This window comes from Papio anubis, chromosome 1 (genome assembly GCF_008728515.1).
Source record: "Papio anubis isolate 15944 chromosome 1, Panubis1.0, whole genome shotgun sequence".
Lineage (NCBI taxonomy): Eukaryota > Metazoa > Chordata > Mammalia > Primates > Cercopithecidae > Papio > Papio anubis.
The window spans coordinates 65,825,392-65,833,960 of NC_044976.1; positions in this window are offsets into that span (position 1 = coordinate 65,825,392).

Here is an 8,569-nt window from a genome sequence, read left to right on the forward strand (position 1 = left end):
ATTTTATAACTAGTTATTTTCAGTTTCCTTTATTCTACAAAGTTGAAATATTAATTTCTTAATATTAAATATTAAAATATCTAAAAGTTCTTGCTACTCTCACTAGGAAAACATCAGCCAAATAATCCTCAAGGGAAGAGAAATTTCCCGGCAGACACTAGTATTCAAATTAAAGGCATGATTTATAAAAGCGACAAGTGTCAGACGGTATCACTGATTAGACATGTGGCCTAAAATGTCATCTCTCTGTAGCAATATTTGAATCACATCTTCTTCTCTGAAAAATACTCATGAAACTTAACAGTCTTATCTACAACAAGCCTCTCTGAAGGGTTTTCTAGCAATAAATGCTGAAAACCATGATTAAATACCCAATGTAGTTGCCTGATGTTAACGAAATGGAGAAACAATATTATATCTCCTTCCTTCCTGCCTTCATTTACTTTCAGGATGCTAATGCAGTATTCAGTTCTCAGCCACATTACAACTTGCTTTCATCCATTTCTTCATAATCTCAACCCCCTGTTATTGTTGCTATAAATAATAGTAATAATTAACAATTGCTGTACTACATTTTTTTCTACCCATGTTCAGGTGATTCTCCTGCCTCAGCATCCGGATTAGCTGGGATTACAGGCGTGTGCCACCACGCCCGGCTAACTTTTTGTATTTTTAGTGGAGACAGGGTTTCACCATGTTGGCCAGGCTGGTCTTGAACTCCTGACCTCAAGTGATCACCCGTCTTGGCCTCCCAAAGTGTTGGAATTACAGGCATGAGCCACTGCACCGGGTCTACTTACTACCATTTGCACATTTATTATGCAGTAGACACTGCTAAGTATTAAATATTAAATAGCTTACATGCATTATTTCATTTAATTTTCAGAATAACATTATGAAGTAAAAAGTAGTATTACCTCTATCCCCCTTTTATAGATAGGGAACCTGAGGTTAAGTGCCCCTCCCAAATTCACATTGACTGAAAGAGTCTGGCAGTCTGATCTTACAGCCTGGGCACCCAGTGGTAACAAGGAAGAGGAAAAAGTCCTTCATCTTTACATTGCTACCACGTGTAGCAAAAGCAAACTATTCTAACAGTTTGGGGACACTGGATATAGGTATCACATCAATGTAAATAGACTAATTTTTAGTGTATTCAATATATAATGTATTTTTAAAACAAAACCAGTAAAGGTGGTTCTTGTGAAGAAAAGGACAAATCCCCTATGTCTGAAACTGGAATGCTAAGTATAATATTGCAAGTCTAGGCTTGTGCTAAAGTTAGACTATCAGAGCTAAAAATAGAAATATTATACTCCTTCTTTTGCCACCTCAAACTCGCTTTGAAGGTTGAACTTCTTGAGTTTAAACTTCCTTTTTTTTTCCTGTGTTACCAAAAAAAGAACAAAACAAAAACAAAAGGAGAAAAATAGTTATATTGAGATATAATTCATGTGCTATATAATTCAGCCACCTAAAGGATACCAGTTAATGGTTTTTAGTATATTCACAGAGTTGTGCAGCCATTACCGCTATCTAATTTTAGAGCATTTTTATCACCCCTGAAAGAAAACTACCCATTAGCAGTCATTCCTTATTCCTTCTATCCCCAGCCCTAGGCAACCACTAATTTACTTTCTGTCTCATAGATTTGCCTATTCTGGACATTTCATATAAGTGGAATCTTACAATGTGTGATCTTTTATAACTGGCTTCTTTCATTTATCACAATGTTTTCAAGGTTCATGCGTATTGTACCATATATCACTACTTCATTTTTTTTTTTTGTAACTGAATAATATTCTACTGTATAAATAGACTAAATTTTATTTATCCATTCATCAGTTGATGGAAATTTGGGTGGTTTCCACCTTTTGTCTGTCATGGATAATACTGTTATGAATATTTGTTTGCAGAGTTTGGGTGGACATATGTTTTCGATTCTCTTGGAATGGAATTGTTGGGGTCATATGGTAACTCTACGTTTAACATTTTGAGGAACTGCCAAACTATTTTCCAAAAAGGCTGCACAATTTAACAGTCCCACCGACAATTATGTGAGTTCCAAGTTCTCCAAATCCTCACTAATGTTTGTTATTGTCTGTCTTTATTATAACCATTCTACCAGGTGTGAAGTGGTTCTCCTTGTGGTTTTTTTAATTGCGTTCCCCTAATGGCTAATGATGTTGGGCATCTTTTTACATGTTTAGTAGCCATTTTTGTATCTTCTTTGGCGAAGTGTCTGTTCAGATCCTTTACCTTTTTAAAAACTGGTATACTTCTCTATTTTATCATCACATTTTAAGAGTTCTGCATATATTCTAGATGCAAGTTTCTTATCAGATATATGATTTGCAAATTTTTTTTTCCCATTCTGGGGATTGACTTTTCACTTTCTTTTTTTTTGTTTTTCTCTTTTTAATTCTTTTTTTCTTTTGTTTTTCCCCCATAGCCAACATCATAAGACTTTTTACTTTATTGATAATATCCTTTGGGGCATGAAAGTTTTTAATTTGATGTGATCTTTATGATAAAATCCAATTTATCTTTTTTTTTTTTTTTTTTTGGTCATTTTTGCTTCTATTATCTTTTTTTGTTTTGTTTTTTGTGTTTGTTTGTTTTTGAGATAGAGTCTCACTCTGTCACCCAGGCTGGAGTGCAGTGGCTGATGAAGGCTCACTGTAGCCTTGAACTTCTGGGATCAAGTGACCCTCCCTCCTCAGCCTCCCGAGTAGCTAGGACTACAGGTGCACGCCAGCACATCCGCCTAATTTTTTTGCGTTTTTTTGTAGAGACGGGGTTTCACCATGTTGCCCAGGCTGGTTTCAAACTCCTGAGCTCAAGCGATTTGTCCACCTCAGCCTCCCAAAGTGTTGGGATTACAGGTGTGAGCCACTGCACCCAGTCCTCTATTGTCATATCTAACAAGCTTTTTCCTAATCTAAGGTCACAAAGACTTACTTCTATGTTTTCTTCTAAAAGTTTTAGGAAAAAATAAAAATTAAAAATAGTTTTAGGCCTTACAGCTGGGCCTTAATCTATTCAAAATTAATTTTGTGGGCCGGGCATGGTGGCTCACGCCTGTAATCCCAGCACTTTGGGAGGCCGAAGCAGGCGGATCACAAGGTCAGGAGATCGAGACTATCCTGGCTAACACGATGAGACCTCGTCTCTACTAAAAATACAAAAAAATTAGCCGGGCATGGTGGCAGGCGCCTGTAGTCCCAGCTACTTGGGAGGCTGAGGCAGGAGAATGGTGTGAACCCAGGAAGCGGAGCTTGCAGTGAGCCAAGATGGCGCGTGCCACTGCACTGCAGCCTGGGTGACAGAGGGAGACTTCGTCTCAAAAGAAAAAAAAAAGAAAAACAGTTTGTGTTCAGTATATTCCTCTTCTTTTTAATTTAAATTAATTTTTAATAGTAAAACCAAAAAGAAAAACTTCAAAAGAAATAAAAGAGATAGTTATTCATCTTATGCCTCTTTTTAAAACATTTTATTTTACACATTACAACAGAGCTCAAGTTTTTAAATTTAAATACATCCAATGACATTCTGAATGTAGAAAATATATTTCACACTTACTACTATTTATCCACCTTGATAATAAACATGTAATTCAATATCTATTTATTGAACATCCACCAGTGTGTTGAGCACTGTTCTGAGCCCTGAGGATTCTGTGGTAAACAAAACATGCAACCCCTCAGTTTTCATGGAGTTTACAAGCTGGCAGAGAGAAGCAAAGAGTAAGGAAGTAAATAAATATAAGTAAACAAGATCATTTTCAGAGTCATAAATACTAGAGAATGTGCTGTGAAGAGGGAACAACTTTTTTGGATTGTATGGTCAGAAACCATTAGAGGTGAGTGAGGCCTAAATCATGACAAGAAACCAGCCTTGCGAAGATTTGAAGAAACAGTAAGCAAGAGAGCATGATAGGAAATAGCTTACAGGTTCCAAGACTGAAAACAAAACCAAACCCAAAGAACTCTGTATGTCCATAGCCAAATGAGCATGAAGTAGGGGAGTGGGCTATAAAACAGAACCTGTGGTGAATGCAAAAGTAGTTAAGTCTGTGTGTGCTTTCGAGTTGCTTCTCGTTTTCCTTTTAAAGAAAGATCCTGGCTGGGCATGGTGGCGCACGCTTGTAATCCCAGCACTTTGGGAGGCTGAGATGGGTGGATCACCTGAGGTCAGGAGTTCGAGACCACCCCGACTAATGCGGTAAAACCCCATCTCTACTAAATACAAAAAAAATTAGCAAAGCGTGGTGGAGGGCACCTGTAATCCCAGCTACTCGGGAGGCTGAGGCAGGAGAATTGCTTGAACCCGGGAGGCAGAGGTTGTGGTTAGCCAAGATCGTGCCATTGCACTCCAGCCTGGGCAACAAGAGTGAAACTCCGTCTCAATAAACAAATAAAGAAGAATCCTTCAACTAACACGGTAATAAAGTTTCAAATTTCCTTTCAACCAATGAACTATTCTGTAAGCAAAATTCTCATGTTATTGTGAGAGGCCAGATCAACCCATTCTTGAAGCTCTGACCTGATACCTTAGGTACTGAGAGGGCAAAGGCATTTCTGTTTGATCCAATGGGAGCTCAAACATTGCTTTTTTTCTTTTTTCATAGAGAAAACGTCTTGCTACATTGCCCAGGCTGGTCTCGAAGTCCTGGGCTTAAGTGATCCTTCTGCCTCAGCCTTCTTCTGACTTCAAACATTGCTTTTTTTACTAAGAAAATAGTTTCCTCTCCATACTGTTTTTTGGCTTCTGTGAAGTGGATTAGAAGGAATAACAAATAGTGTTGACAGAAGCCTTCTTCATGGTAATGACATTATTTAGTAGGAGCTACCACAGAGCTGAGACAAAACATGTCCAGGTGGTGTCCCTAGAACTGAAAAATTGAAAGAGATAATTCTAAGCACAATACTCAGCCATACTAAGCACCTAATAAATGGTAGCCATTATCTCAGTAGCTTTGACTAATCCCCAGAGATATTGCTCTTGATTGCTGGCTTGAATCTCAGGTTTTTACTGCTTCCAGAGGAAACAAATGGTAAGCTTAACAGAGATGGAGTCTCCAGGACTGGTATCCACAGTGAAGATTATCTGTAGAAATTTTGGAGTAAATTGTGTGTGTACGCAGAGATCCCAGGTCGAACAGAGATACAGGAGTGAGGGTCACAAGATCCTGCTGTCCAGTACCACCACTAGGAGTTTCTCCCTTTAGTGCCAGCTTTGTAGAGAATAGGTTTGAGTTTATGAAGGATATTCCTTGGTATATTTTAATGTGGGATCTCTGACTTCCTAGAAATTGCATGCAAAATTTGTGCATATTTCCAGAGTAGAAGTTACTTTCATCATGAAAAGGATCTAAGAGCAAACCAACAGAGACAGAAAGTAGATAGGGGTTATCTAGGACTGTGGAGGGACCATGAGGAAGAACAGCTAGTGATTGCTAATGGTTTCTTTTAGGGTTGATGAAAATGTTCTAAAATTATATTGTAGTGATGGTTGCACAACATTGTGAATATATTAAAAAGCGTTGAATTGTAAAGTTTAAGTGGGTAAATTATATGGTATGTGAATTATATCTCAAAGGTTTTTTTTTTCTTAAATAAAAGCGTGTAAGACATTCAAAAGACTAAGAACCACTGCTGTATAGTATTAACCTCTAACCATGTTCTATTTTCTTTTCTTTTTTTTTTTTTTTTTTTGAGACAGAATCTCACTCTTTCCCCCAGGCTGGAGTGCAGTGGCACGATCTTGGCTCACTGCAACCTATGCCTCCCAGGTTCAAGCGATTCTCATGCCTCAGCCTCCCAAGTAGCTGGGATTACAGGCACCCGTCACCATGCCTGGCTAATTTTAGTATTTTTAATAGAGACAGGGTTTTGCCATGTTGCCTAGGTGGCTCTTGAACTCCTGGCCTTAAGTAATCCACCCGCCTCAGCCTCCTGAAATACTAGGATTAGAGGCGTGAGCCACCACGCCTGGTCCATTTTCTATTTTCTAATCCCACAACACTTACAACTATCACGTACTAATTGTTTACTATGTGCTAGGCACTATACTAGGCAGTCTACACGTGTTATTAATATATTACTAATCCTAACAAACTATGATGAAAGTTTATTAGCCATACTAATCCTGAAACCAACAAATAGTAGAGACTGGATTTGAATTCAATTGCAAGGAGCTCCAAAAACTCATGTGTTTTCCATTATGCTATCAGTACTTCTCAAACTTTTCTAACAAAGTACCCATAGTGGCTAGAAGGATACAACCTGTGAAAGCAGTGTAAGATACTACTGTGCTTCCACTCTGGTCTAATCAGTCATCACATTCTAATAATTCTTCTTTCTCTTATCTCTTAAACTTCTCCATTCCAATGGCCAGCAAACCACTGCAGGCCTTTATTTCTCACCAGGGGTTACTGTAACTGGAGCTCTGACTCCAGCATTCCTCTGGTCTGGATTATCTGATCACATCTTTGCTAGAGGTAAAGCATTCCATGGCTCCCATTACATAAGGATCAAGTCCAAAATCCTCTACAAAGCGCCGCAGGCCTTTGACAAGCTGGTGCCATTTTCTTTCCAGCCTCCTCATTCTCTTCCTACCCTTGCCCCGTGCACCCTAACCCTCAAGCCATACAGGACTACTTGCTCTACCTCTTCCTGCTTCTGCATGTGCCCCGTGCACAGGCACATGCTCCATGCCCTTTACATACATTATAATTCACATTCTGTTCTAATAATTCATGTGGCAAATTTCTTCTCATCCATCAGGTCTTACCTTGGGCTCCCTTCCTCTGAGATGTCTCCTGATTCCTAAACCTCACAGCCCACAAATACTCTGACATAACCCACTTCCATCCTAGTTGCAGAATTTATCACACTACGTTGTCATTGTTTGTTCCTCTATTTACCTCTTCTAGTAGTTTGTACATATTTGTAGTGGGGTGTTTTGTTTAGCTGTTATACTCCTAGGGCCTAGTGCTTAGCACATAAAAGTATCTATTGAAGGAATGAATATCCAGTACTTCCTACTGGATTATGAGTCCTTTTGTTTCCCCATGCTTAGTATACTTTTATTTCCTAAATATCTGTTTGATGATACCTCATGCTTATTGAACATTTACTATGTGCTAGGCAGTGTTTTAAGTGTTTCGTATGGATTAACTCATTTAAAACAATAATACCTATGTGAGGTTAGTGTCATCATTAATCCATGTTATGCATGGGATCTGAGGCACAGAAAGGTTAAACAACAAGCTGTATGAACTTGAGCAAGTAATTGGCAAAACCACAATTCAAAGGAAGCAGTCTGGTTCCAGTGTCTGCTCTCCTAACATTATGCCCTATTGCCTGTGTGTCTGTAAGTGCTTGTCAAATGAAGAAATGAATAAATAGAATCCTTTCCTACTTTGACAGAAGTAGAAGTCCTGAGACCATTTATGGAAGGAGGAAACAAGATGTATTAGGAACTGGAATGCACTTCATTTCTCATAGGAGTAATGTCATGGATATTCTTGGCAATGGTTGAAAATGTGAGTTGGCTGATCATTCTGGGAGGTGGCAGAGCCTGACTTTGATCTGGGGGCTGTATGAACCTGTTTCTATGTGTTGCTATGGAATAAAGGCTCTCCCATCAAACCATCACCCTACTTCATAGCCATGGGACCTAGGGCACATTTCTTAGCCTCTATAAGCCTCAGTTTTCTTAACTGTTGAATGGGAATATAGTTATTAGGGATCTCTTAGGACTAAGGATTCAATGAGTTAACACATGTACAACACTTAAAACAGGGCAGGGCATGCAGTTAAGTGCTCAAAAAATAAGGAGGAAAAAGTTTTTCCCCTTGGGAAGCGGCACCAGATCCAAATGATCATGTCAGTGGTTTATGAATAGCTGCCAGCACCTTTTCCAAATGAGTAGAAGCAGGAAGAGAAAGTATCCAAATTTAAACCACTTCTGCTACTTTTCCACAAGGTTGGGAATTCAACATTAGGAAAGACAAGGCCATTGTAAATGTTTGCTAAAAGGAAATGTTGGGGACAACACAAACAATAACTTTAGGGATTCTCCACAGCTCCTGCAGAGTGTCTGATCATGTATTTATACTTAGAGAACACCTCTCTTTTGAGGAATCTAAGTAGCTTTCTAAATTAGACAGAACCTTTCTAGCTCAAGAGCGTTCTAAATTCTGTGAACAATTTCAAGAGCCTGTTTCCACCTTTCTCTCAATCATCTTTTTCCCTCCTTTCCCTCCAGCTACAAACTTTCCCTCACAAACAACTTTTTAAAATGCTCTGGTAAAATCCTTGAGTTCCTTTTTGTTTGAGAGGAAAACGGTTAAGGATGAAAGTGAAACAGAAAAAAAAAAAAAAACCTCAGTCACTTGGCTGCCTGCCAGGAAAAATGCCAAATGTCAGAGGCTTTGCTGAAAGCTACCCAGACATAGGCTGGAGGGACTGACTCACCACTAGGTAACTCTCCAGGGAAATTCACACCAACAGCCTGAAAACTGGATGGTTTCAGGAACTTTGTGCCAATGAGATCCTATAGC